This window comes from Rousettus aegyptiacus, unplaced genomic scaffold (genome assembly GCF_014176215.1).
Source record: "Rousettus aegyptiacus isolate mRouAeg1 unplaced genomic scaffold, mRouAeg1.p scaffold_m13_p_5, whole genome shotgun sequence".
NCBI classification, from domain to species: Eukaryota; Metazoa; Chordata; class Mammalia; order Chiroptera; family Pteropodidae; genus Rousettus; species Rousettus aegyptiacus.
The window spans coordinates 27,207,403-27,234,569 of NW_023416308.1; the positions used below are offsets into that span (position 1 = coordinate 27,207,403).

Here is a 27,167-nt window from a genome sequence, read left to right on the forward strand (position 1 = left end):
CTTGCTATGGACTGATGATACGCATTCAAAAATATCTCAAGAAGATACTTTTGTGTCACCGAGGTCTTTGTTTCCTACAAATCAATTGGACGATTTAACAGAACTTTATTGCTTTAATCTTAGGCCTAATAAAGAGGATTGTAATGATTGATCTAAAAAAGGAAAGAGATGTAAACTTGTGCTATAAGAGGAAGGGAGGATTTCTCAGTGGTGGTGTGCTGCTCATTGAGAAGGGACAGACTAGGGATATAAAATAACTAACACTTCTACTTGCCTCGCATACTTCTTAGAAGTGCCAAGACCTCAGCTTGTGGATAGTTCTCTGGAGTTCATGGGGTCTATTCACTGAGGAAGCATCATGTCCTTGGGAGCTGTAGCAAGAATACACACAATGAAATTGCATTATTACCAGCAACTGTATATGCCCAAAGACCTTGAAGAGCCCTCACCTGCTTGACGATGGCATAGTGTGGCAGAAGGTACTGGACTGCGTAACTTCAGAGTCTTTGTACTACTATGGGAGGAAGAAGGAGTCACCAAAATAATTTATACTGGATATCATAAAGACTGGTGAGTGAGGCCTTGGAACAGATTTGATTTAACTCAGCTGGGTATAATCATTATAGCAAACATTTTATAATGCTTACAATGTGCCAGAAATTGTTCCAAGAATGTATATTTACTAATGGAATTTATTCTTACATTTTATATATGAAGCAACAGAGGTACAGAGGGATAAGTAATCCATCCCAGATAGCACAACCAACAAGTGCAGAGGCAGGATTTAGAACCCAAACAGTGCACATTCCCTCTTGCCCCCATCCTCACACAAATCTTTTTTCAGGAAATACGCCTACTACGACTCTGGATGTTTCCTCAGGTAGTATTAGGACTCATGTTCAGTTTGATAAATACAAACTGCATAAAACTGAAATGCATCAGAAGTCACTGCTGCGCCACTCATAGCTGGAATGGAGTGACTCAGACATACAGGAGAATGAAGCCTTTCTTATTTCTTCCCCTTTTCCCTCGCATCTATGTTCTTATCCAAAGTCTCTCCTCAGCGCCCTCTCCTGGTCTAGATAGCAGAGAATAATAGGTAGGAGTCACTGAATACCCTACACCTGTTTAGCCTAGTAGATTCTGATAACTGCGTGTGTCTTGCAAGTGACATTTTACACAGAGGGAGCAGATCCTGTCAGGGCCTCAGCCCTCTTTTGGCTTTCAGGCAGTACATATATAATTTTTCCTCTTACTTTTTCTCACATTCTTTCTTCCAAAATTTCCTGAGCAGAAGCCATTTCAGGCCCCAAACAACAAGTCATCAATTTCAAATACTCTCCTGACCTCCCCAAACAGCTTTACACTCAAGCAAACATCACAGCCTGGGAGGTTTGTGGTGCTAGTGGATTGCCACTGGACCCTGTCCAAGCCCCATCAGCCTGTGCCCAAGCGAGGGCTAATGGAATACACTGTCACACTGCATATGATTTATTACACCTGAGCTTTTAAAGAGCATGAGAGGCATTCCTTTTTCCCTCTTTTCCACTCTGTGATTTCCACCCCATTACCAAGGTCAGTTATTCGGCCTAACCAAAAGAAGAGTTGTTGAAAATGGATAATGTTTTCTCTAAAGGGCCCTTAGTTTCCCTTTTATCTTCCCACTCTCCTCTATTGTGCAGCCAATACCCCTTTTCTCCTTCCACCTCATTTTGTTCTTTCACCTCCATTTTGCTTTTCCTTCCTTTCTATCACACGACCTTCTCTTTAGAGGAAGAATACTATGCGGTTAAACAAATACCTTGCAAATCCTTCAAGTTCTTCATGGTTTTAATTGTTATCTCTTAATTGAAATAATTCCTTAAGAACTGATTCGTTATCTCAGTTTTTGAATTTGTAAGAAAAAGAGATTTGAAGAGTGTCTGAGGTGAATCAAGAGTTCAGTTAAGAGGCTATTGATATAGTGCAACAAGCAAGAAATGATGGGAAAGTGAGAAACTCAGATGCATTTAGATATGACAGGGAGACAGGGAATTTTGTATGAGAAGATCTAGCTTAGGAAAATACCCATAAATGGCAATTTAGAATTGTCTATTTTTAAAAACAATCTAACTAGAACTAGTGTCATTCCTTATCTGTAGCAAAGGGCAATGGTACTGGCATCTTTCATGCAGCTGAATTCTGAAGGGACAGGAAAGAAGCAAATGCACCACACATGAATAATAAAGCACAATATTTGTCCCAGTGGCAAAATAAATTTGGGATTTTAAAAGCATGCTCAAGAGAGAAATATCCTTTCAGTACTACAGGGTTATAATGTGTTGTCTCTAGGAAAACATAAAGCTTGATTTTCTTTAGTTACTTATTTCACAAATGGATGATAAAGGAAATCAGCCAGGCTAAGCTCTCACTGGTTGAGGTTGGACTTGAATTACATCTCACATAGGACATAAGGTCAAAGGAAGACCTCTAAACAGAAGGAAACAACCATGAGTGACAGTAAAAATAATAAACAGCATAATTCTACCTCCAAGAGCTTCATAGACTGGAATATTCATATCCGAAATGTGAGTGTGAAATAACTTAAGTAATTAAACTGGGAATTAAATACACAAATAAAGAATGATAAAAAAAAAATTAAAAGTAATCCTAAAGGAAATTATAGGAATGAAAAAATTTTATCATTGAAAATTTATAAAACTCATGGCAATCTTGAGAAAGAAGAACAAAGTTGGAGAAATCGATAGATTCTTTAAGCCACAGATTAGACAATACTTCAGAGAGAGTTGGTACACTAAAAAATAAATCTACAAAAGTTATCAAAATTTTGTACAAAGATCAGGAGATATGAAGTATAAAGATAAGATAAGGAGATGGAGAAAATAATGAAAAGCAATATCAAATAGCAGGTTAAAGGTCAACAAAGAATAAAAGAAATGCAATATTTGATAAGTAAGGACTGAAAATGTCTAGAAAAAAATGAAAGAATAAAAAATAACCTCTTTTTTGGGAAGGTCAATAAATTCTAAGGATAAAAAATAATAAATCCAGTAAAACTGCAAAACGTAAGATAAGGAGATGATATTGAAGACTACTAGGAAAAAAAAAATTCCTATGAAGAAATTACAGAGTTGGAGCTCACTTTTCAATAATAATTGTGGAAGGAAAAAGTTCTCATGGAAAGCCAGCTAAATTATTGTCTAAGGAAAACAGTGCAACACGGTCACCTTTATTAAAACTAAAATTGACAAATTTGACTCATATAAATAATTTCTAAAAGATATGCTTCAGGTGGAAGAAAATAATCTCAAAGGAAGTTTTGTGAAGTAATAAAATATAATAAATTGACTGACAAAATAATAACAATTGTGTCTAATTTGTAAGATAAATAACATTAAAATACTGGATAAGGATAAAATGCTAACATGGAATAATGAAATTGAATCTGTTATATTAACTTATTGGTCAGAGACATTAGTTAACTTTTAAATTTTTTGTAGAGTATGCATGTATTTTAGAAAATATTTAAAGAATGGAAGTAGTGTGTAACATAAAATAGTGAGTAGAAAAATAAAATATAAAAATTTAATAACCATACAAAGTCAGAAAAAATAATATAAAATGAGAGACATTGAGAAAGCAAAAATATGTTAGAGTTCATACTCACACTACATATACAATTACAAATATAGATAGATTAAACTTTCCAATTAAATGACAAAGATTGTTTAAGAGAAATCCAGCTACACGCTGCTTATATAAAATTCCTCTAAAATTTTAAAGGCACAGAAAAGTTGACTTTTTTTATCATGGAAAAATATGTATCAGATATATTTTACTTTAAGCATGTAACATTTTATTATTTAATAATAGAATTTAATACTAATTTTAGACTTTAAGGCAAATATTTTGCTATTCTACAGATAAAGAGAATGCTAACAACAAAAAGTTTTAAAGAGTTTCAATTCACCACTATATTTACAAGTATATAAAATGCATGCATACAATAAAAAAACACTCTAAATATATGAAGTAAAATTTGACAGAATAACCAGAAGAAATTGACAAGCTCAGTAATAGGACTATTTCAATATATCTTTGTTAATTAGTTGATCAATTAGAGAAAATAAGGAAGTATACAGAACAGAGGTGGCAAACTATGGCCCACAAACCAACCTGCCACCTGTTTTCCTACATGAAGTTTTATTAGCACAGAGACAGACCCATTGTTAACATTTTGTTGATGGCTGGTTTTTTGTGCTACAATGGCAGAGTTGAATAATTGTAACAGACACAGTACTGTCCTCAAAGCCTAAATTATTTACTATAAGGCCTTTTACAGAAAAAAATTAACAACCATTAACAAAGGAAATCTCGATTAATATAGTTTTTAATTTATTGGGTTAAAAAAAATGCACTGGTCATAAGGACTTAGTCTGGTGAGACTTGATAATTGCATACACCTCTGTAACCACCATCCAAAACTAGATATAGAGCATTTTTATTATCCCTGGGAAGTTCTATTTAATCATGTGTAGGTAATTTCCTCATCCCTTACCTCCAACCCACCTATTCAGAGGTAACAACTTTATTTGTAACACCATTGATTAGTTTGACTTATGAGGGTATGTCTAGCTTATACTACTTTATATAATGTCTTTTAGTTTCAAACATACTGTTGCATGTCCCAGTTATTGTCAAATACTTACATTATGTGATGATTCCACAATCTGTTTACCTATTATTTTATTAATAGGCATTTGGATTACTATCCATTTTTTGGTCATTATGAATAAGATTGCTATGAGCATTCCTAGACAAGTCTTTTTGTGAACATATGTTACATTTCTTGAGCAAATATCCAAAAGTGGAAGTTGACTCATACGGGAGATGTACATTAACTTTGTAAGAAACTTTCAAACAGCTTACTAAATATACAAGATATTTAATTGCTCCACAGCCTCAGCAACCTTTGACATTTTCAGTCTTATTGGATTTGGAAGCTTCTCTAGTAGGTATGAAATAATATCACATAGTGGTTATAATTTGCATATCTCTATTGACTTGTAATGCTGAGCAACTTCTCATGCACCTGTTAGCCATTTCTATGATTTCTTTCGAGAAATATCTCTAATTAAGTTTTGTCTGTTTTATATTGGGTTGTGTTTTTTAAATTATTTGTTTGCATCTCCTCCTTATTAATACATTCTGCATAGAATTTGACAAGTACATAATTATTACTATATTCTACTTACCTTTTATTTTCCTATCCATTTTATGATGTGTTTTATTAATAGCATATTTAATTTCCATTAAGTCCAATTTATCAAGTGTTTTTTACAGGTAATGTTCTTTACGTCATCTATGGACCTAAAATTAACATTTAGATCTGTACTCTTTTTTTTTTAAAAAATTATTTTATTATTAGTTTTAAGTATACTCATCTCGAATGATTTTAGTGTATGCAGTGAAGGCAGGATCAAGTTTTATTTTTAAACATAGATATCCATTCTTTTTCAGAATATAATGGTTACAAAAAGGATTGAGTTGATTTGAAAACTTTGATGAAGATCAATTGGTTATAAATATGTAGCTTCTTTTCTAGACTATTTAATTCCAGTGATCTACGTTATTTATATCAATACCATGTTGTCTTGATTACCATGGATTTATATTAGGTCTTAAAATTGAATAAAGTTCTTAGAGTTGTTCTTTCTATTTCAAGGTTTTTTTTTTCTTACATATCTTTAAATTTTCCATATAAATTTTAGACTTACTCATCAAAAATTCTTGCTGGTATTTTGACTGGAATGGTGTTGAATCAATCAATATATCACATTGTGTAGACTATACATCTTAACAATATTGAGTCTTCTAATCCATGAACATGATGTATTGATCCATTTATGCATGTCTTTGATTTCTCTCAGCACCATTTCATATTTAGCACCTTCAACATTATTTTTTAGACTTATTTTTAGGTATTTGATTTTTTTTCTGACATATTGACTTTTAAAAATAGTTTTTTTGTTTTATTTTGTTTAATTTTCATTGCACTGGCTGTGAATTCCAGAACAATAGAAGATGAAAAGAAGTGATGAGATTAGAAATCCTTACATTATGCCCAATTTTAGGAGGAAAACATTCAATGACTTATCAATAATTAAAAGTTACTTCTGTGTAACTGAAGAAGTTCTCTTATATTCCTAGTTTGCAAAATTTTTTTTGTGTGTGTGGGAGGGTGGTATCATTGTTTAAGTCATAAAGTGTACTAAACTTTGTCAAATTTTTATTTATATCCATTATGTTTCTCCTTTTTTTCTGGTTTTTCTCTTTTAATTTGCTTTATTTTATTACCATGATTGAGTTTTGATTGTTAAAATAATTTCCAATTTGTAAGATAAACCCACTTAATTATAACGTGTTATTTTTTAATATATTACTAGATTCGATTTGCTAATATTTTAATTAAGGTTTGGAACCTATTCATAAGAGATACTGGTTTGTAATTTTCTTTTCTTGTAATTCCTTAGTCTGATTTTAGTATCAGGGTTATGTGAGCCTCATCAAGTCCAAAGTATTTGCTTCAATTCCATTTTCTGCAATAATTGTGTAAGACTGGTGTTAATTATTCCTTAAATATTTGATAAAATTTACTAATGAAGGCATCTATATCTGAAGTTTTAATGTGAAAAGTTTTTATTTTGTTAATACATTCAATTGCTTTGATAGATTTAATGCTATTCTGATTTTTCTATTTTTTATTGTTTTGGGAAGTTTAATTTAAAAGATATTTATCTGTCCCACATGAGTTGTTGAATATATTAGAATTAAGTTTGCACAGTATCGCCCTGTTATTCTTTTAATGGCAATAGAATCTACCATGATATCCCTCTTTAATTATCCCTCTTTTATTAGCAGTTTGTGCTTTTCTTTTCTTTTTCAGTCTAAGGAGTTTATCAATTTTATGCATCTTTTCAAAGAACCAACTTTTCATTTTGTTGATTTTTTTCATTTTTGCTATATTATTGTTATGAATATTTACTTTTGTTATTTTGTTCCATTACTTCTTCTGGTTTTATTTGCTTTTTTCCCTCTTCTTCTTCCTTTTCCTCCACTTCTTTTTTGTCTAAACTTCTTAATGTAAAGGTTCTAAAAAAGAATTTTAAAACTTTCTCTTTTCCCAAACATAGGCACTGTAAATCTCCTTGAACACAATACTTTAGCTGCATCTCATAAACTTGACATGCTGTCTTTTCAGTATCATTCAGTTCAAAAGAATAATTTCTTTTGGATCTATTAATTGTTTTAACAACATGTTGCTTAAATTTCCAGTATTTAGAGATTTTAAAAGATGTCTTCTTGTTATTGATTTTTCCTTTAATATTGTTGAGGTCAGAGAACACACTCAATGATTTCAATCTTTCGAAACTTATTTAGATGTGTTTTATGACTTAGTATGTGGTTTGTCTTGGTGCATACACATTTGTGAACTATCTGCATTTTTTAGTTTAATGTTTTTGTAATTTTTGGTTTTTATTGTAATGTTTTATCTATGTCAAGTAGGTTAAATTGGTTAATAATAGTTTTTCAAATCCTCTATATCTTTACTGATTTTTTCTACTTTTTTTATCAAATAGTGTTAGAATCTTCTAAAAGAATTGTGTATTTTTCTCTTTCCCCTTTAACTATGTCCATTTGTTATTATATCTAAAGAATTGTTTTGGCTCATATGTACTTGTAATTGTTGTGTCTTCATGATGACATGTCCCTTTTTATTTTTGGTAATGTCCTTTGTCTTGAAATTTATCCTTCCTGATACTAACACAGGTATAAGAGCTTTCTTATAATTAGTATTTATATTATGACTTTTTCCACTCTTGTGTTTCAGTCTGTCTACATTTATATTCAAAGTATGCATCTTGCAAACAATATTTAGCTGGACATTGCTTTTGTATCCACTTGGATATATTTTGCCCTTTAATTGAAATGTTTTGTCTATTTTCTTTTAATTTAATTGTTAATAAAATTGAGTGTAAGTTACCATCTTGGTAGTCATTTTTATTTGTCTCATCAGTTTCTTGTTCCTCTTCCTTTTGTGCCATTTCAAAATCAACCAAGACATTTTTTTGGTATTTATCTCCTGTATTGAAATTTTAGTTATATTTTATGTTACTTTTAATGATTGTTCAATATATTATATTATACATCTTTACCTTAACAACATTTACCTTCAAATATTATACTAGTGCACAATGTAATCTTACAACAGTACAATTGCAGTTGCCTCTTGTGTGTTATAAACTTGTCCTTATATATATTGTTTCTACATATTTATAAACCTTAAAACACTTTGCTCTTTTATATTTAATCTATCAATAATTGTCTTTATAAGTGTAAAAATATATATAAAAATAAATATAAAATGGTCTCTATATTTTCCCAAATGTTCACTTTTTCTGCTATTCTTTATTCCTTCCAGCAAATGTGAGCAAGTTTCCTTCTACTATTTCCCTTCCTGCTCATTTAAGATTCTTTTTGGTTTACAGCCATGCTACCCTGAACAAGCCCAATCCCGTCTCATCACAGAAGCTAAGCAGGGTTGGGCCTGGTTAGGACTTGGATGGGAGACTACCTAGGAAGACGAGGTGCTGTAGGCATAAAAAATAAAACAATAAGAGATTGTAAACTACTGACAAGGTCCTGCCAATCTGTGAGGTCAAACAAGGGTTGCCTCGCCTAAAAAAATAAATAAATAAGATTCTTTTTCTATGTCTCTACTCAAATAATTTAGCTTATTTTCACTTTTTTTGGTAGAAATAAAAATATTTAGGAATATCAACTTTGATTTTAATATTTCTGTATGTCTGCATTCTAGATATTTTGATATGTACTTAATGTTTTTTATTGTTTCTTCATTACTCTCTATTTCTTGATTTGTTTTTTCCTATAATCCAAAAGTTACTGGGAGAGTATTTCAAAGGTCTTAGTTTGAGTCGTTTTTCAGAAAGTGTTTCTTTTCAGTTTGAATTTATTGTGACTTCAGAAGATAATGATTATTTTTTAATTTTGAGGTATATAATGATTTTTTTCATTAAGTAACAGCATTTTGTAAACGTTCTATGAATGGGAAAATATGCTTATTTACTATAGGTGCATATATTTTAATCTCTGCCTTTCAATCATATTAAATTCATGAAAACTCTATAGTAGGTTAAATATCTCAGATCAATAGTATCAATTTCAACAGGACAACTATGCTCAATTCCCATATTGATGCCATTTTAGCTAAATTATTATAAAATCTTCAAATAGACATAATTCCCTCAGTAGGCAAATAAAACACAATCTTAAAAGATATTTTTCACCTAGGTAATTACTGTATTATATGGTTTTTCTTTCATTCATAGCTTTTAATGATCATATATCTAAGATCATGTAAACAAAATATAATGTATAATATCCATAATTCATGCAATTCAGACTAATACAATAATAAAAAATTAAAACAAAAAAGAAAAGAAATGAAAACACTATATATTAGAAACATGATATATGAAATTATTAGGGAATGATATATGACATGATTGTTAACGAATCATAAGTATTATGAAAGAAGTAAATGTAACAGATTCTAGTATGAAACTACAAATATAATTACACTGTTGTTATTGTTTTTTTCTCAGTTTTGAGTGCCTCTGTAGACTGTGCAAGAGTTGAAATACAGATGCTAGGCTTCTTATAAATCAAATTCTCACAATTCAAATGAGCACATCTAAGAGTACAGTTCAAACCATCTCTTTCATTATTTCAATTACTTGATGTGACAAAGAATGAGAAAATGTATACCCTGTGTTATGATTTAGCCGAATATTTTTATTTCTACATGCTTTTGCATATATTAGCTGTTATTGAAAATATAAAGATTAATAGCCACTGTATCCTACCATATATTCAAAGTATATTATAATATTTAACAAAAAATTACTTTTTAACAAAACTATTTTCTTTGAATTTTATTATGGATGCTATTAATATTATGTACCTTACTTTCTTTTTTGTGGGGTGGGATTTAGGTTTTGTTTTTATTTCTTTTGTCTCTTACAAACAGCACACAAGTGGATATATATACATATTTTTACCTCAAGTGAGTCTTTGCCTCTTAAGAAGTTTTTAATTAAATTAATTTAATTAAAATTTTTAATTGAATTAATTTAATTAAAATTTTTAATTGGATTAATTTAATTAAATTTTTTAATTGAATTGATTTAATTAAATTTTTAAATTAAATTTTTGCTTTTATTACCTGTGTAATGCCTTGCTCTTTAGGTTTCCTTGATGTCTTTTTTTTTTTTTTTTTAACACAAGTTGCTTTTAATTCAAACAATGTTTGCTTTTTGCTTTCGTTTGACATTTTGAAAGTTACTTAGTGTGCTGTTTTAAAAATTTTGTCAAAGGTGGTCTTAAGATTTTAGACATATTTTCAAACTTATTATTGCTTTTCAATTTGTAAAATAATTAAAATATATTGCCTCCCATTTATATGAAATAAAAAATCAGTACAACCAAATTTCCCTCCACATCTTTTAAATTTTTGTTTACTATAACCCCTTATTTTAGATGTTGCTTTTTAATTATTCATAATTTACATTTTATTTCAAAAATTTTGTTGACACTTAAATTTCATTATTATAAACATATTAATTACTATTTGCTAATATCATTTTTCATTATAAATATTATAAAAGTGCAACCTTTCCTTTTTTGAGTTTATTTTGATTTATCTCTTAGTCAATGGAAATAGTTTTTTTAGTAATTTTGGTTTAGAAATTTCTGAAATTAAATAGAATACTTTCTAAGAATTATTACAACTTAAAGTTCTTTTTTCCTGCCCTTATTTATGCACTTAATTCCTGTAGAACTTTGACATCATCATCTTTCCATTCAAAGAACTATGAGTATGATTATGCTATTGTCTTCTAAACTAAAATGTTGCAGAGTGAAACCAACTGAATTTTGACTATTATAACCATATATATTTTTCTATCTGGTTTCTTAAAAGTTGTTGCCTCATTAAAATTTTACCTGAAACTCTTAACACTTTTTTTATTTTTATAAATCTGGCTTTTAGTGATCCACTTGATTGTAAAAACTCAGATTTTCATTTAGATTTAAAAATTTTGTTTTTGTTATTTTTTCATAATTTCTTATTTTTTTCTGCTGTACTTATTTTTTGAAATTTAGTTGTATTTAAAATATCCAAAACCAAGTATAAATTACATATATTCTTGTTATTTTTACTCTCTTTTTCTGCATTCCGTAAACATTGTTTAAATTATGTTTTTGTAATGTGTTCAGTTTTAATCAAAATTTAAATTCCTGTTCATTGTCTCAATCATGATTTGTATTTAATGTGAAAATTTTCTCTTTTTTAATCTCTGTACAGTATCTTCTAACTACAGATTGTTTTTTCTTTAAGATTATCTGCCACAGTTTTATTGGCACAGTCTCTTACACTCTCTACTCCCCCTCCCCTAATATAAAAGAACATGAATTTAAGTGCTTTCTATTAATTGAGAATGTACTTCATGGGAGATTATTTGCTCTGTCTCCATAGATAGATTTTAATTTTTTGACTTACATTATGTTTTCAAAAGAAATGATTATTTTCTTCTGCTTATCTTTAGAGAGAGGGTAGATTATATTTACAGTATTTAAAGTATTATTAGACTGTATTATGTTCAGATGATATATGTTTAGATCAATTATAACATTTTAAAGTTGAAGGTCCTGAGCAGATATACAGGGGAAACAGAGCAAGACTTCAAATTGAAGCAATGGGATTAGGTTACAAATATCTCTTTTCCAGTTACTGGGTAGTATTTTGAAGCCAACTGTGAAATGGCTGTTTTTGTTCAGGAGTCAGTCTTAGAACTCCATTTTTTATCTGTCATGGTCATCTATGTTAACTGGAACAGAAGTAATGTTGTTTGAAACTGGACAACTGGCTTATGAAACTTTTTGCCTTTTCCAGAGGTGGCTTTGAGATCCAAATATGGCATTGAATCATTTGCGGCTCCAGTCCCTGCTGCTCTGAATTAAGATTGTGTGTGATATATTGATGGGACATGTCTTCTATGTTTACCGCTAACGCAAAGTATTCCTCCCTGGGTAGACAATGATTAGGCAATCTTTTCCACTACAGTTCAATATGTTATGTTACAACGAAATTTTTAAAATTTCTAGGATCAAGATGCTACCTTTTCTTAATTTTCAGGGTTGGTGACAGAGTTTTTCTCTTCTTTATTTTTGGTCACTTTGATAATAATTATGGATATGGACCTTTAAATGTACGTGCTCAAGCTGTCATCTTCTCTATAGCCCAGAGAGTTTTGCTTTGTTTTGTATTACAAATATCATTCTGTCACTGCCCTGCTTAAAATTCTTCACTGTTTTCTTATTGTCTGAAGATAAAATTCAAATGATTTATCATTGTATACATTTTAAAATCAAATCATTAACATAAAATAGCACATTACCAGCCCATGGACTTCAGCTCCAGCTTGCAGAGTGCTTTGTTCATCCAGTCCTTGCCTAATCTTTGGCCTCACCTGAAATCTCTAGTTGCCACACTTCTCTTTATTCTCCTCTCTTTCATATTCTGCCCTTTATATTTTTAATTTTCCATCTAAGCACTGAGGCTTTTGAGTTGCTACTCCTCTGTTTCCAACCAATATTTCTACCACTGTAGAACTATTCTCAATCCCCATACTCTGATTTTGCTCACTTCTGTTTTTGTGCATCTGCTATTTCCCTTGCTAGAAATATTATTCCCTTTCTCATACATTCTTTGCCAGGTAACTCCTATTTGTCCTTAAAATGTTAGCTTAGCCTCCATTTTGCCTTAGAAGCCTGTTATGTTTCCCTAGAATCATTTAGACATCTCATTGATGTACTGTCACAGAAATCTTTTCATGCTTTTTAAAGTGCCCATTACACTACATTGTATTTCAGTTTTCTTGTTTCTCTCTAGGCCATAAAACAAGCTTCAACAAATTTGAAAGGATTAAAATTATGTCAATTTCAATATGTAAAATTATTTTTTAACCAAATAAATAAAATAAATAAATAAAATTATTGTTTAACCAAATTTCTGATGAGATTGAGCAAGACAAAAATGAATAATTATCATTAGAAATTTAAAAAGGCCATAATTGCAGATAGCATAGATATTTAAAATATAATATGATAACATTATTAACAACTTTGTGTCAATAAATTTGGAAACTTAAATGGATGCATCCCTAGGAAAATATAACTCAAAACTTAACACAAAAATTTAAAAATCTGAATTGTTTTATTTCTATCTAAGTAATAAATCTGTATGTAACTTTATACTTTACCACAAGAAAATCTATAGACCTAGCTGATTTTGCAAGTGAGTTCTACCAAATATTTAAGGAATAAATAATTTTTATTGTATACAAACTTTACAGTGTTATAAATAAATATTACTCCCCACTAATTGTATGAGACAGCAAAAAACTAACAGGACAGTAAGAGAAAGGAAAATTTTAGGCCTGAAAGCCAATAGCATGCAGAACTGATTAAGGAAGGGGGTGGGGTACCCAAATTATAACATAAGAAATGAAATATGGGATATAATTAGAGAATATAATAAACAACTTTATGCCAATAAACTTAACAATTTAGATGAAATGAACAAATTCCTTTAAAAAGTAATGTCATTTACCAAAGCTGAAAGAAGAATTCAATTGGTGAATTTTTCCAAATAATTTCAATCTCACATAGTCTACTGGATAGCAGAAAAAGTGAGCATGTGCCAATTTCTTGTATAAGACTTTATTGCCAAAAGCTGACAAGGATATAACAAATATGGGTAATTGCATAACAAGCTTTCCCATACACATAAATGGAAAAATCCTTGGAAAATTAACATAATAAATATAATAACAGGCAACAAAGATAATACAGTTCAACAAATTAAGGCTTCTTTCAAGAATACAAAATGGTGTAACATTTAAAAATAAATTAATGTAATTCTGCAAATTGAAATAAAATAATCACACTGTAGTGTTGGTAGATTAGATGCAACAAAATCATTTTACAAAATTCAATGCCATTCATAATAGAAAAACTTTTATAAACTAGGAATCAATCTTACTTAAACCAAGAATCTATATTTTTAAAATCCTACAATTTCATGATGAAATAGTTAAGTTCTCTCTCTGAATTCAGCAACAAGACCTGATTAATGCTAATACTATATTTATTTAAAATTGTGTCTGGTTTTAGCCAATGTAATTAAGAAAAAAAAAGAATTATAATTATGAAAAAGAAGATAATGTATTATTTATAGGCAATGGGATTTTATACATAAAAATCCAAACAGAATACAAAAAGCTATTAAAATTAATAATATTTAGCAAGAACACTATAGAAAGTCAATGTGCAATACCCATTGCATTTTTATAAATTGGCAACAAATAAAATCCAACATTTAAAATACCATTTGTATTAGCATGAAAACAATCAAATACTCAGGAATAAATATGAAGAATTTATTCCCATGCTGGAATTTACATCTATGCTGGAAACAACAAAACACTATTGAGATAAATTATATAGGACCTAATTAAATGGCAGTATATATTATTCTCATGGATCAGAAGACATGATGCAGGAAAAATGTCAATTCTTCACTAATAATCTCTAGAGATTTAACATCTCAATTAAAATCCAAGCAGGTGTGTGTGTGTGTGTGTGTGTGTGTGTGTGTGTGTGTGTTTGTATGCAAATTGATAAGCTGATGTCTGCAGAAATTTGGAAATGCAAAGGGCCAAGAATAACCGAAAATAAAGCTGGAAGAATCACTGCAAGATATTAAGGCCTATTATGAAGTGATCATAATTAAGACTGTAATATTATTGCACAGATAATGAAACAGAATAGAAAATGTAGAAATAAACTCTCACATACTTAGCCCCTCATGTATCACATATATGACACTTCAACATGGGAGGAAATAATGATTCTTCCAATGAATAACAATGGGTCAACTGGACAGCTAAATGAATAAATATATGTCTTGGAATTTCTCTATTATACACAAATATCAATCCAGGTAGCTAGCAGCAGATTTAAATAATAAATGTAACGATAAAGTTTTATAAGTAAACATAGACCGCCATACCATTGAATAAGTCACAAAAATACTAATTATAAATGAAAAGAACTGATAAAGTGTTCTATAATTAAATTAACTTCTGTTTATAATAAACTACCAGTATGAGATGAAAAAGTCAAAGTACAGAGTACATTAATATACATCTATCCAATAAAGAACTTTATTGTGTATTAAAATTACATTATTAAAATGTATAAAGAATTAAAAATGTATAAAGAATTCTTATAAATCAGTGAAAAAAAGACAGATTTAAATAGATATTAATTGAGTGAGACTATCTAAATGTCCATTAACTATATGGAAAGGTGCTCAACTTAGTCACGAGAGAGATGGATATTAAAATCACAAAGATAGGTCATAACAAACCTGCCAGAATAGCTAAAATAGAAAAAGATGGAGTGTAGTGTTGGCAAGGATAAGGAACAACTGGAACTCATATTGCCAGTGACATGTAAACTGGTAGAATGAATTACATTTTAAAACCTATTTGACAGCATCTACTTAGGTAAACATATGCATCCCAGAAATTCCACTCCCTTGTATACACCCATCTTATATTCATATGGTGTTTACCAAAAATATGTACTAGCATGTTGATAGTAACACTATTTGTAGAGCTTTTAAACAGAAAACCACCAATTACTCATCAACAGTAGAATTTAGAAATTGTGGTATCTTCATAAAATAAGATATGTATAACATTTAGCATAAATGATCTTCACAGCTAAGGGAATATCACAAAGATAATGTTGAGTGGAAAGAAGTCAGACACAAAATAATATACAGTATATGATTTGATTCTATAATATCCAAAAAACAGGCAGAACTCCTTTATACAGTCAGAAGCCAGGACAGTGGCGACCCCTTTGCAAGAGATGGAGTAACTGAGGCAGGGACTTCTGGTATATGGTCTGTCATGCTCTGTTTCTTGAAATGGATGCCATTACATGTGTGTCCATGTGCTTGGTTTGTGTGATGTGTCAAGTTGCAAATGCATGGTGTGTGTACTTTTCTGCAGGTATACTATACTTTAATAAAATATTTTAAAAATTAAAAAAAGAACACCTAGTTGGAGCTGTGATATAAGTTTCAGAATGCTCTCACCTCCAAAAAGCCTTTCAACACCTGTGAAATCAGTAATTGCAATGCTATTTCCAAAAAACAAAAATAATAAGTAAATAAAAATAAAAACAAAACCATCACAATATCAGCTACCAGCTGTAACATCAGAAACAATAGCAAGCTATGGCCATTTCTCTCTCAGTTTCTAAATACTGTGGGAGTCCTAAGTGGGACATGATTTATACCCTGGAAAATACTGCATATGGGTCCCAGCCTCTGAAGTACTGAAAAACATATGAAAAGGTTGGAATGGATGCTGAGGGCCAATCTATCACAAAGAGTGAGATGCTTGTGCAACGACACATGGATGTATTTCTAAGGAAGTTAAAAACATCAGACGAGAACTCAGAAAAGATGTAATGTCTGAACTTATACCTTTGGAACCATCTGCATGTGAGAGAGGGACAGAAATAGCAGAACTGGTTGTCTAATCATAGAAAGGTAGGAGGTGTGGAAAGAACAATCCAGAATGAGCTCTTACCAACATCTCAAAGGAACTAAAGAAAATGAGCTGGCAAAGGATATTAAAGAAGAGAATTCAGAGAAATAATAAAAATAATACAAGAAAGAAAAAAGCTGAAGAATCCAAAAAAAGGGAAAAAATATTTTAAGAAATTCAAATATGGAAGAAGAATCCCCCAAATTTGCTAGTGGCCAAATAAATATTATGTTTGGTAGACAACTTCTAAATAATTACATTTAGCCTCTTCACTATAGAGATGAGGAAGCTTAAGTCTCTCAGGGGTTAAGTTCTTATGAATGAGACCATGACAGGTTGCAAAGATCTGAAGGATTTTGAAATCTATTGACCAGGTGAGTGGAATTGAACAAATTATTTCACCTCTCTGAGCATCTGTTTATTCAACTATAACAATATAGCTGTTAGACAGGAGGATTAAATAAGACAGATCTATCATGAACCTAGCACAAGGCTGTCACATCATGCCCTTAAAAGTTTTTTTTTTTTTTTTTATTACTTCTTCATAAGTTCCTTGAAGACAGGAACTATAATTCTTTTTTTTTCCCTGTTGCATCCCTAGCATTTTAGCTAATTGCCTGACCTATATAGGCACTCAAACGATATTTCTTGAATGGATGAAGGATATAGTGATATTATAGCTGATTAACCAGAGTTGCAACTGATATAGCCTTATTGCAGCTGTGTTTTTGAGGTAATGTTTGTTACCAGAGGCCAGAGCAGCATCTGCTCCACGAGACTAAAGTGGTTGTAGCAAAGTGAAACTCCATCATCTCCTCATCTCCTAAGACCATATGAGTGGCCCCATAAAAGTGTAGTTTCATATATTAGCTGCCCCTTTATTCAGACCACACTGTTATTCTTCCTGCATCTGTTTGCAATCATTCATGCCACCATTCCTTGCAAGCAAGCAGAGGCTAACTGAACAAAAGGCTGCAGGGTGGTATGTGGTGTAAATTCCTCAACTCCTTGTGCTTTTCATTCAACTAAGCATAATTCAGCCCTTTAAAACAATGAAATTTCCTGATGCTCCATCAGACTCTGCAGAGGCTGTTTTGAAACACCTAATCACTGCTGCTCCCTCCTTGAAAACCAAACAAGTGTTTCAATTCCAGATGGCTTATGTGTTTGAGAGTTTCATTTGTTTTCATTTTTCTTTTTCTTTTTCTTTTTTTTCTTTTGTTATTTTATGTTGAGTGAAGACCAATGGGAATTATCCACTGGACAAATCTACCCTCAGGTCTCTTCCTCATTGACCTGTCAGGAACCCCACTTCCATCACAAAAGAAAAGCTGAAAGAGTGAACATTATGAATTCTGGCTCAGAAAGCTAGACTGTCAGAATGAGAAGGGGCATAAAAGATTATGTAGTATAGCCTCCTTTCCCCTATAGAGTGAAAACTGAAAACAAGCGAGGTGAACAATTTGCCCATGGTCTTTGAGGCAGAACAAAATTCAGCATCTCTTTGATCTAATGCTTCTTCCTTTCATTTAAAATGGTGTGGATTTTAAGAGAAATATAACCCACATGCTTCTGATTGAGTTACATTCATTGCATTCCCAAAACATTTTGTTCAAGCCCATCAGTGCTGAAGCCACCCTCTGAGCCTCTTTGCTGGCATGTAAGACTTTTGGAAATGTGCAGTGGTATTTTTTCCAAGGCAAAGTAAAATCTCTTTGAATGAGGGCTTTAGGAGAGAGAGAAAGATGGAAAGAGAGAAAGAGAGTGGGCAAGGACATTAGCTGAGGAAAAAAGAGCAGAAGGGAAAAGATAAAAATTTGTACCTAAATCAAGTTTTCTTATAAGTTAAGCTATGTTTTCTCACTCCTGTTGCCCCCTGATAAAGTCTAACATGGGATCCCATGCCTTCCAGCTTAGTGTAAGGAAAGGAGAGCCTTAAGAATTGGAATACTCATTCCCAGACTCATCTGATCAAGTATGGATAATCACGCATTTAATCACTACAACCACCTGTGGAGTTCTCTCCCTTAAGACATGGGCTAACACCATCACCTCATCCCCCTGAGTTTACTTCTTAAACTCTAAGTGAGCTCCAAAGATAAGTAGTTTCCTCTGTCTGTCATTCCGGAGCTTAGAAACAATAATCCCAGCTGAACTATATATTCTGTAATTAAGAGAAAAGGTGAGAAGCTCCTGACCAGAATACACAAAGTCCAAAGCAGAGATTGACTCTGTGAATTGCATTAGATACTCTAAAAGCAATTTAGAAGGGCTGATCATCAGGAAAGGTGAAGCATCTGAAGGGACTTGTGTCAGGAGATAAAGTGAACTAGGCATCAGGGAGCATAATGGCGATACCATCACCATACTAGCTCCCTCCTTTCCACTGCTAAACTACCTGAGATTGTCCCAAGTAAAAATGTGCTTACTATCACTAAGCTCTCCAGTGATGCCTGAGATTCAGAAACTCATTTGCCAAGCGGCATGCAGCCTTAAGGCACAGTGATTAGATTTGTCCCTTTCTCGCCACACAGTTCCATAGAGATGACCACATTGGGTCATCTTTTCCTCATTGAAGTCCTCCTGACTTCACTTGGACACACGTTCAGGTGAGGGGAGGGAAGAAGAAGGTAATTTTGTAGGCACCCAGAAGTGTGCTAGAGAGGTGCTTCTTGGAGGCAGTTCTGTTCGGAAAAGGAACTCTGGTTCTCGGGGGTAGACAGGGTATAAGAACTATAGTCCATTAAGAGAGTCCATAGGTGAGTGTCTACATCACTACTGCTCATTTCCAAGGAGAAGAGGTCATTACTGGAGAGGTTACTTCTAATGTGATTTTGGCCTTCCAATTCAAATAGGGCACAGGAGATGCAAAGCACAAAATAAGGGGGGTTCCACAGAGGGTGCTTCATCCCCCATTTCTTAACTTCCAGGCTGTCATTTGGCCCCTAGTCAAGCAGTTTTCTCAGTCTGAGCACTACTGACATTTTGGGCTAGATAATTCTATGTTGGGGTGGGGGAGGGAGGCTGTCCTGTGCATTGCAGGATGTTTAGCAGCATCCTGGCCTCTATTTAATAGATACCAGTAACAAAACCCCTCAATTCTGTGACAACCAAAAGTATCTTCAGATAAATGTCTCCTGGGGAGTAAAATTGCCCAGTGGAGAACCAATGGCATCTTACAGGGCCCACAAATGACCTGCAGTCTGGACCAAATGCTGCAGTGTACAACTCTGGACCTGAACCAGTTCTGGTCCCTTCCTTCATTTTCACTGGAAGCTCACCCCAGAGCCCAGGCCCATGCATTCCAGAGCTCCCACTCCTCTCTACTTCCTTCCCCATGCCCACACCAAGAGGTTCTCCTCCACTTGATCTTGGAGTACTCACCCTAGCTTGAGAAGACTCAAGACAGAAACAAACAAACAGAGAGGAGGAGAAATGAACAAGATAGAAAACAAAATATTTAAAATTAAGCAGAACCTGGGGGTGGGAGGAAAGCACGTATTCTCCACCACTCACCCCCCTCCCCCCGCCACGCCTTAAATAAAGCTCCTGGGCTTTCTCAAGTCAGCCTCTGTATGAATCTGGTTTTCATTTGCACGCTCCCTCCAGCCATGAGCCTAGCTTCTTCTCATAGATAATTTGACTTGATTACTTTCTGAAAGGGCAGACAGAGCCAGAGTAGCCCTGCACTCATTTACTTGTCACTCTCAGCATTGCCTTAATTTGGGCTGAATGGCACCTCCCCCTCCCAAGAATGACTGTGAGACTGGGATCAAACTCTCCTTGGAAGGGCTATAAGGAGACGGGGGGGTTCTTTCTGACCAGTTAGAACCCTGCAAGCAGCGCCTTGGATGTAAAAAGTCTGACACCATTTGACAAAAAAGGGAACTAATTTCAACAAAAGGCTGAAGTAGCAAATTCCACACCAAAATCAATTTGGGCTTTTCTCCTTAATATCAATACCAGCTAGGATATACAACAAAACTCAGGGGTGTATGGTATTAGATGGGTACTAGATTTATTGGGGTGACCACTTTGTAAGTTATATACATATCTAATCATTATTTTGTATGCCTAAAACTAATATAATATTATATGCCAACTCTAATTGAAAAAAAATTAAATTATTTTTAAAAATCAAATTGCTGATTTTGTAAGCATAAGAACCTTGGATTATACTTTCTATCTCTTAAACATTCTGCTCAGGACTGAACACACAGAGGTATTTGATGAATATTTGTTAATTCATCATAATATTGGGTAGAATCTATTGAAACATAAATGCGAGTGGTGTTACATTTTCCCAAAATATTATTATATAAATTCTGAGTTTATTCATGTTTTCTTACATTGTAGTAAAATATTATAAGACCAGACACTTTTAAAATAAATGATCTGGGGTCATTTAACTGTAATTTCATTTATTTCAATTCTACCTTTCCTAAAAGGCTCATCTCAGATTCTCTATTTCCTTAAAGCTTTCTGACAACTCCAGTCATCAGTTGATTCTCCCTATTACTGGTAAATCTGTTATGTAATGTTGGAAAACCAGCAACATGTATTTTTTTGGCCAGCACATTGGTTTATGTTTATTTTATGTTAATGCCTTTTGGCAAGGCCAGTCATCTCCTATTCTTCCCATGTCCTGATGTCTCCAAAGCCTTATGTTAAATGTTTCACATGCTTATACTTCCTGTCTTACTCCTGCTTGAAATATCCTGGTTTGTGCTAAACAAAATGTTCTTTGGCTATGTAAATCTATTAAACTGCCATTTCTGTTGTTAAAAATGGTGAACAAAGAGAAATTTTATATTGCTTGACATGTAATATAGTGCTCATTCCTGCTTAGAGATCACTCCTTGCTTCTTAACTAGAAAGGGGCTCAAATCGAGATTCATAATAAATGCTTAAGAGTTATTGTTTTGTTAGGGCTTCAAGGTCTTTGGGTTTGAAAAAGATTTGATTTTTTGAGATTTTAAATTTGGGCATATGTGTAGAAGCAGGTACAGGAGAGTGACCGAAAGCTTGAGATTTGGGATGAGAAATATTTTGATTTGAGAACCAGTTCAAGCCCTTTGTGTCCTTGGGCAAGTGATTTAGTCTCTTCATGATTTGGTTTCTTCATCTATAAAGTCTAAATAATAATCACAACAATATTGACCTCATAGTTTCTGGGAGGGGTGTTGTAAATAAAGAGTTTTATTCAAAGCCCTACACATAATAAGCACTTGTTAAATGTCCGCTATTAATACCATCATCATAAATATGACTGAGGACTAATCATCAAATAAGAAGACTAATACAAATTACGAAAGTGCATGTGTGTTTTATGTTGAAAGCATGTGTATAGGAGTGGTTTCTTGCATTCAAAATTTAGTTTTACATACAACCTCCATTCGGCAACTGAAAAGAACCAGTGAGGTTCAGTGTTATAAAGAGAAAAAACTCATGGTTGAGAAAGTCAGGCTTTGTCACATGCTGTTGGATCAAGGTTTAAAAAATTAAGTATAGGAATGTTGCTTTCTTTTTTCTCCTGGCAAATGGAAAGGCCAAAGCTCAGAATTGTTGGAAGTGACGCCCCAATTAATCAGGTTCTGTGCTTCAAACTAGGTGTTGAGTCTGACGATGATCATGAAATTTTTAAATGACCCCTTTGTCCTCAGTATGCCAAAATGAAATTTTCATGGGAAAACTTACTTCTTGGCACCTGTTATCTGACCAGCAAGAATGTGGGACAAAAAGTTCCTTTGAAAAAGAGGCCAAGCTATGCATTTGCTTCTTCTGAAAGAAAATGTAAAAGATGTAATTTTACAGAAGTATAGCAAGTTTATCTAGTTTATACTATTTGCTTCTGGTGGGTATTTCTCTACGAGCAACTTAATCCAAGTAAACTTAGAAATGGTAACTCCATCCTTACAATGGGAACAGAAAATGGAAGTCATAATACTTGTATAACGAAGAGCAGTTAGAAAATATAATATCCTATTCAAATTGATTGCCCTTCCACTCCCCCAATTTTTTATCAGATGATAAAATGAAAGACTGCATTACTGTGAAATAGATTGGATAGGTATTACTAGCATTTTATGCCCGAGAAAAGTGAGGCTCAGAAAAGTTAAGGCACTTGGTCTAAAGTCCCAAAGAACTAAGCCTCCTACCCAGGTCTCCTACTGCAATCTATTTTATCCTAGGATGGAATGGAATTATTTCAAAAGATACATAACAGAAAACAGAGATGTTAAATGATTTATCTTAATTATATAGCCATCTCAGATTAAATAACTTTTCCCTAGAATATTAGTGACTTATAATCAAGGCCCTTTACTGTCATTTAAAGAAAACATCAGCACTGATCATCTGTAAAGTTGAACACCAAAGAAGGCAAAATATTCCTGACCTGCCCATGAATACTTTTTTGTCACTTATTATGTACTTGAAAATCTTTTTTTTTTTTTTTTTTTTTTTTAGGTGAGGCAACCCTTGGTTGATCTCATAGATTGCAAGGACCTTGTCAGTTTACAATCCCTTATTTTTTTATTTTTATTTTTTTGCCTACAGCACCTGGTCTTCCTAGGTGGTCTCCCATCTAAGTACTAACCAGGCCCAATTCTGCTTAGCTTCTGAGATCAGACTGGATCGGGCTTGTTCAGGGTGGCATGGCCACAGACTGTACTTGAGAATCTTGCTGGATACTTTATGTATATTTAAAATTTATCTCATTTGAACTCTATGAGTTAAATATCACTAATCCAATTTTTCAGATGAGAAATAAAGGCTTCAAGGAAACAATAAAACACCCAAGTCAGGGAGAGCATGATGCCTGTGACTTGGGCCTTATAGCTATTTATGGCTCCACTCAAGTCCTACCTGGGTGCAAAGCAAAAGGATATCAACAAAGCCAGTCTGTCCTAAAGTTCATATCCTTTCTTCTACTTCTCTGTTCCTCCACAAGTAAAGATTATTCCTAAACTAAAGCTTCTCCTTCTTCTCTAAATAGGAATAACAGGGCCCATTGAAGATCTAACCCTTTGAAGATATCTGAAGATAATACATATTCTTTAAATAATAGTTACAACCCTCTTGAAAACACATTGCCTATTACTGCTACAATCTTGACTTCATTTATTTAACCTCTCTATAAACTTTGCATAATTTGCCTTATTTCCCACGTGAGTATTACTGTGTTAGAGTAAGTAGAAGTTAAAAACAACACAATCCCCTGTAGTATAGTGAATTGGATCATCACAGCTCAATTTAGAAAGCAATTTTCCTAAGACATATTTTCTTTAAAACCAAGGAAGGAGGCTCCACTGTGAATGCTTTTAGCTACAAAAGGCAGTTTGTAATCCCAGTGAGATAACCCAGGAGCATTCAGCTTCTCAGAGACTCTGATTATCTGATTTCCTTTGTTTACTCCCTGCAATGGGCACAAACAGAACTAGTGTAGTCAGTGCCTGCTTTGCCTCAGTTCTCTGGTTCTCTTAGACTCAAACCTTGTTCATCACCTTTTTCCTCTTACTCCCTCCAGGGCTGTAGCTCCTAGTCTACTTTTCCACCCAGCTAATCCTCTTAAAAGATTTGAGAGGATTGGGTAGCCACAGTAGGTAACCTGCTTCATGCTTGACAAAGTCATCTGAGTACCTCAGTTATAGCTGCTTTATGACTTGCCTTTGCAAAATGTTTGTATTCTCCCTCCTACATCTCTAGAAACAGGAGCAAAGCATCATTCCAAATGAATATAGAGGAAATTTCCCCAACATATATACTTTGGAGTAGTAGCTTCTTTCATGGTTACCTTCTTGGTTAGTATTTTAGAAACACTGCATATTCTACTTCCTGTCTCAGTGATCAGTATTGCACACTAGCTTATTAAACGGTAGGAGAAATTCTGCAGTGAAGAAACCTGTTTGGTTTTACTCAGCCCAGCCAATACTTAACTTAATCATAGAACTGTGTTTTCCAGTGAACATTAGTTAACATTTTCTAGCACTAGTTGTTCATGAAAGAATACTTTCCAAAAATGCAAGGTGAGGTAATTCTTTGTTTTACCTAATAGCTCTCCTTGTTGCCAAATTTCAAATGCACTGGATAAACTGAAGATAGCCTCAGAGGCAATCAAACCCCAAATTTATCCCTTCTCTCTGAACCTTCAGTCAAAGTTCCCACATCCTTATAGTCTCTTTGCTAGTGCTATCTCCAATGCCATTACTAAGATGTCATTCAAGTCTTGGCTTAAATATTTAAATCTGCAGAGATATCTGGTTTGATATTCCTGGCTTAAGTCTCATTATTATAGATAAAATTTCTGGAAGGATTTAATAATGTACACTGAAATGGAAAGAGATATTACCTCAGGTTGTAGGATTAAGCAGGATTTATATTGTCTTCTTTATTCTTTTCTATGTTCTCAAAATTTTCTATAATTAGTTTTAAAATAGAAAAACATTCCTGAATAAAAATAGGAAAAGAAGGTTCCAGAACACAGTTGCTGATTTCTTTGAAGTATACCGTACTCATTTTTTACTTCTCCAGTTTCTCCATATATCTTGCCTGTCCCCTTTCAAAGCCAACCCATAAACTTTATGAGTTTCACTTTTTAAAAAATTTCATTTGCTTTTCATTCCGTATAGAAAATTCTGCAGATGTTTTAACTTTATACACTCATGCCATCTGGTGTTCTAAAACTTCACCCAAGTGATGTCTCCTGACCATGGGATTATTATTCTATAATTAAGCCAGCCTTGTCCTCAACATAAGTTTTGCCTCAACTAAACACAAGGTCTGGTTTCTGCCTGTTTCTCATTTGCAGATGTATATGCTTGATCCTCATCTGTTGAAAACTGTAATTGGACGTCAGGTGAATTTTTGATTCAGTTCATTTCAACCTACTTATTTATGTGGAATATCCCTCTACCAGGTTCTTTATAAAAATGTAATGTTCCAGATCATTCACTGAGTAATCAAGCACCCACATGACCCTGACAGTAAAAAGTTCAGAAGTCTCACATATCCAAATATAAGACCCCCAATCCCATATCCATTATGTGTTCAGGATTTCTATAATGCTTACAGATATCTTAAGATGGAAAATTCAATCAAATTCAATCCTCTTTTCATGACCTTGTCGCAGTGAGAGAATACTGACTGCTGAGCCAAAAGTAGCCATAACACCGGCAATGTATTTGTATCCCTCATAAGACATGTGCTCTCTCACTACCATTCTCACAGCACTGAGACTTCAGGGATGAGCTTTACTCTTCACACTTAATAAAGTTGCTGTAGCTAAATGGTTAGCCTCTGAACCTAGAACTCCTACACTTTCCATACCTCAGTAAAGAGAGCTCTTAGAATTGGTCGGAGCCCTCTGGATGAGTTTCGAGCAAACTACTGCTCCCAAAATTGGAAAGACAGGCATATACAGATAATGACAGCTTACCATAGCAGCAGCCCAGAAGCAGAAGCCCAAGTCTGGACCCAGTACCAGAGGAGGAGAACTTAAACTGTAATTAGTGAATTTCTGGAAGCTTAATATAAATAACCTCAAGAGTTAAAAACTTCAGGGGCACCAACATTAGGGGCATTCCCATACTTTCATGAGTTTTATCTCCAGGAATCCCACCAGGATGTTAGGGTAAAGAGCAAAGAAAAATCTCCTCATACTTCTTTTAGGAGAAAGGGAAAGTAACCTGTCTGAAACATGTTCAGATGATTCTGTTCTCTTTAACGAAAGTCTGACTTTTAGGGAAATTATCTTACCAGTGCCTAACCACCTTGGGTTCTATAAGAGCCTAACCAACCTAAGGTAAGGAAAATACTTAATTCCAGCCTGGTCTAGTCTTCCATGTGAGGTAATGGAAGTATCCACTCTTATTCTTCTATATCATTTCTGTGTCAGTGGAGGGGGAGAGTAAATGAGAAGCACTGCGACGTTTACAATAGGGGTACAGGATTACTAAAAGACCAAGACCTAATCATAGAACTGTAGAAAACTTCCCCTCCCCCATACATGCTACCACATCAATAGGATTCTCATATAGTACTATGAGCTACTATATAGTCATAGGTATTATAACTAAAAGAAGTAAAAATCTCAAAACATATTTAAGAAAAGTTTTAAGTAAAACCCAATGACAACAGAGAAGTCAAAGACAATGACGCCACAGGAAATTTTAGCCTCCGACACCTATAGCTACAGTAAATGATAAACACAGCCCAGTTTCTAGCCACAAAAACATAAAACCTCACAATAGAGGCCTATTCACCTCAGTTTCTTTTACCTAATACATTATATTCAACAGTCAACAAAAAATTATAAGGCACACTAAAAAGCAAAAAATATAGTTTAAAGAGAGAGAGCGAGAAAATTTAGAACCAGACACAATATGACAGATATTTTAG

General features: G+C 33.2%; 1 long non-coding RNA gene and 1 pseudogene across 1 annotated transcript in view; both read right to left on the minus strand.

The window, feature by feature from the left end:
- Positions 1-307: 307 nt before the first annotated feature.
- Positions 308-27,167, minus strand: part of LOC107507810 — a 218,058-nt gene continuing 191,198 nt past the window's right edge. Inside the window, exon 3 of the long non-coding RNA XR_001596210.2 lies at positions 308-371. This is a non-coding gene — a long non-coding RNA (uncharacterized LOC107507810). The remainder of the gene's footprint in view (positions 372-27,167) is intronic.
- On the minus strand, positions 23,319-23,437 carry LOC118603437 (annotated as a pseudogene).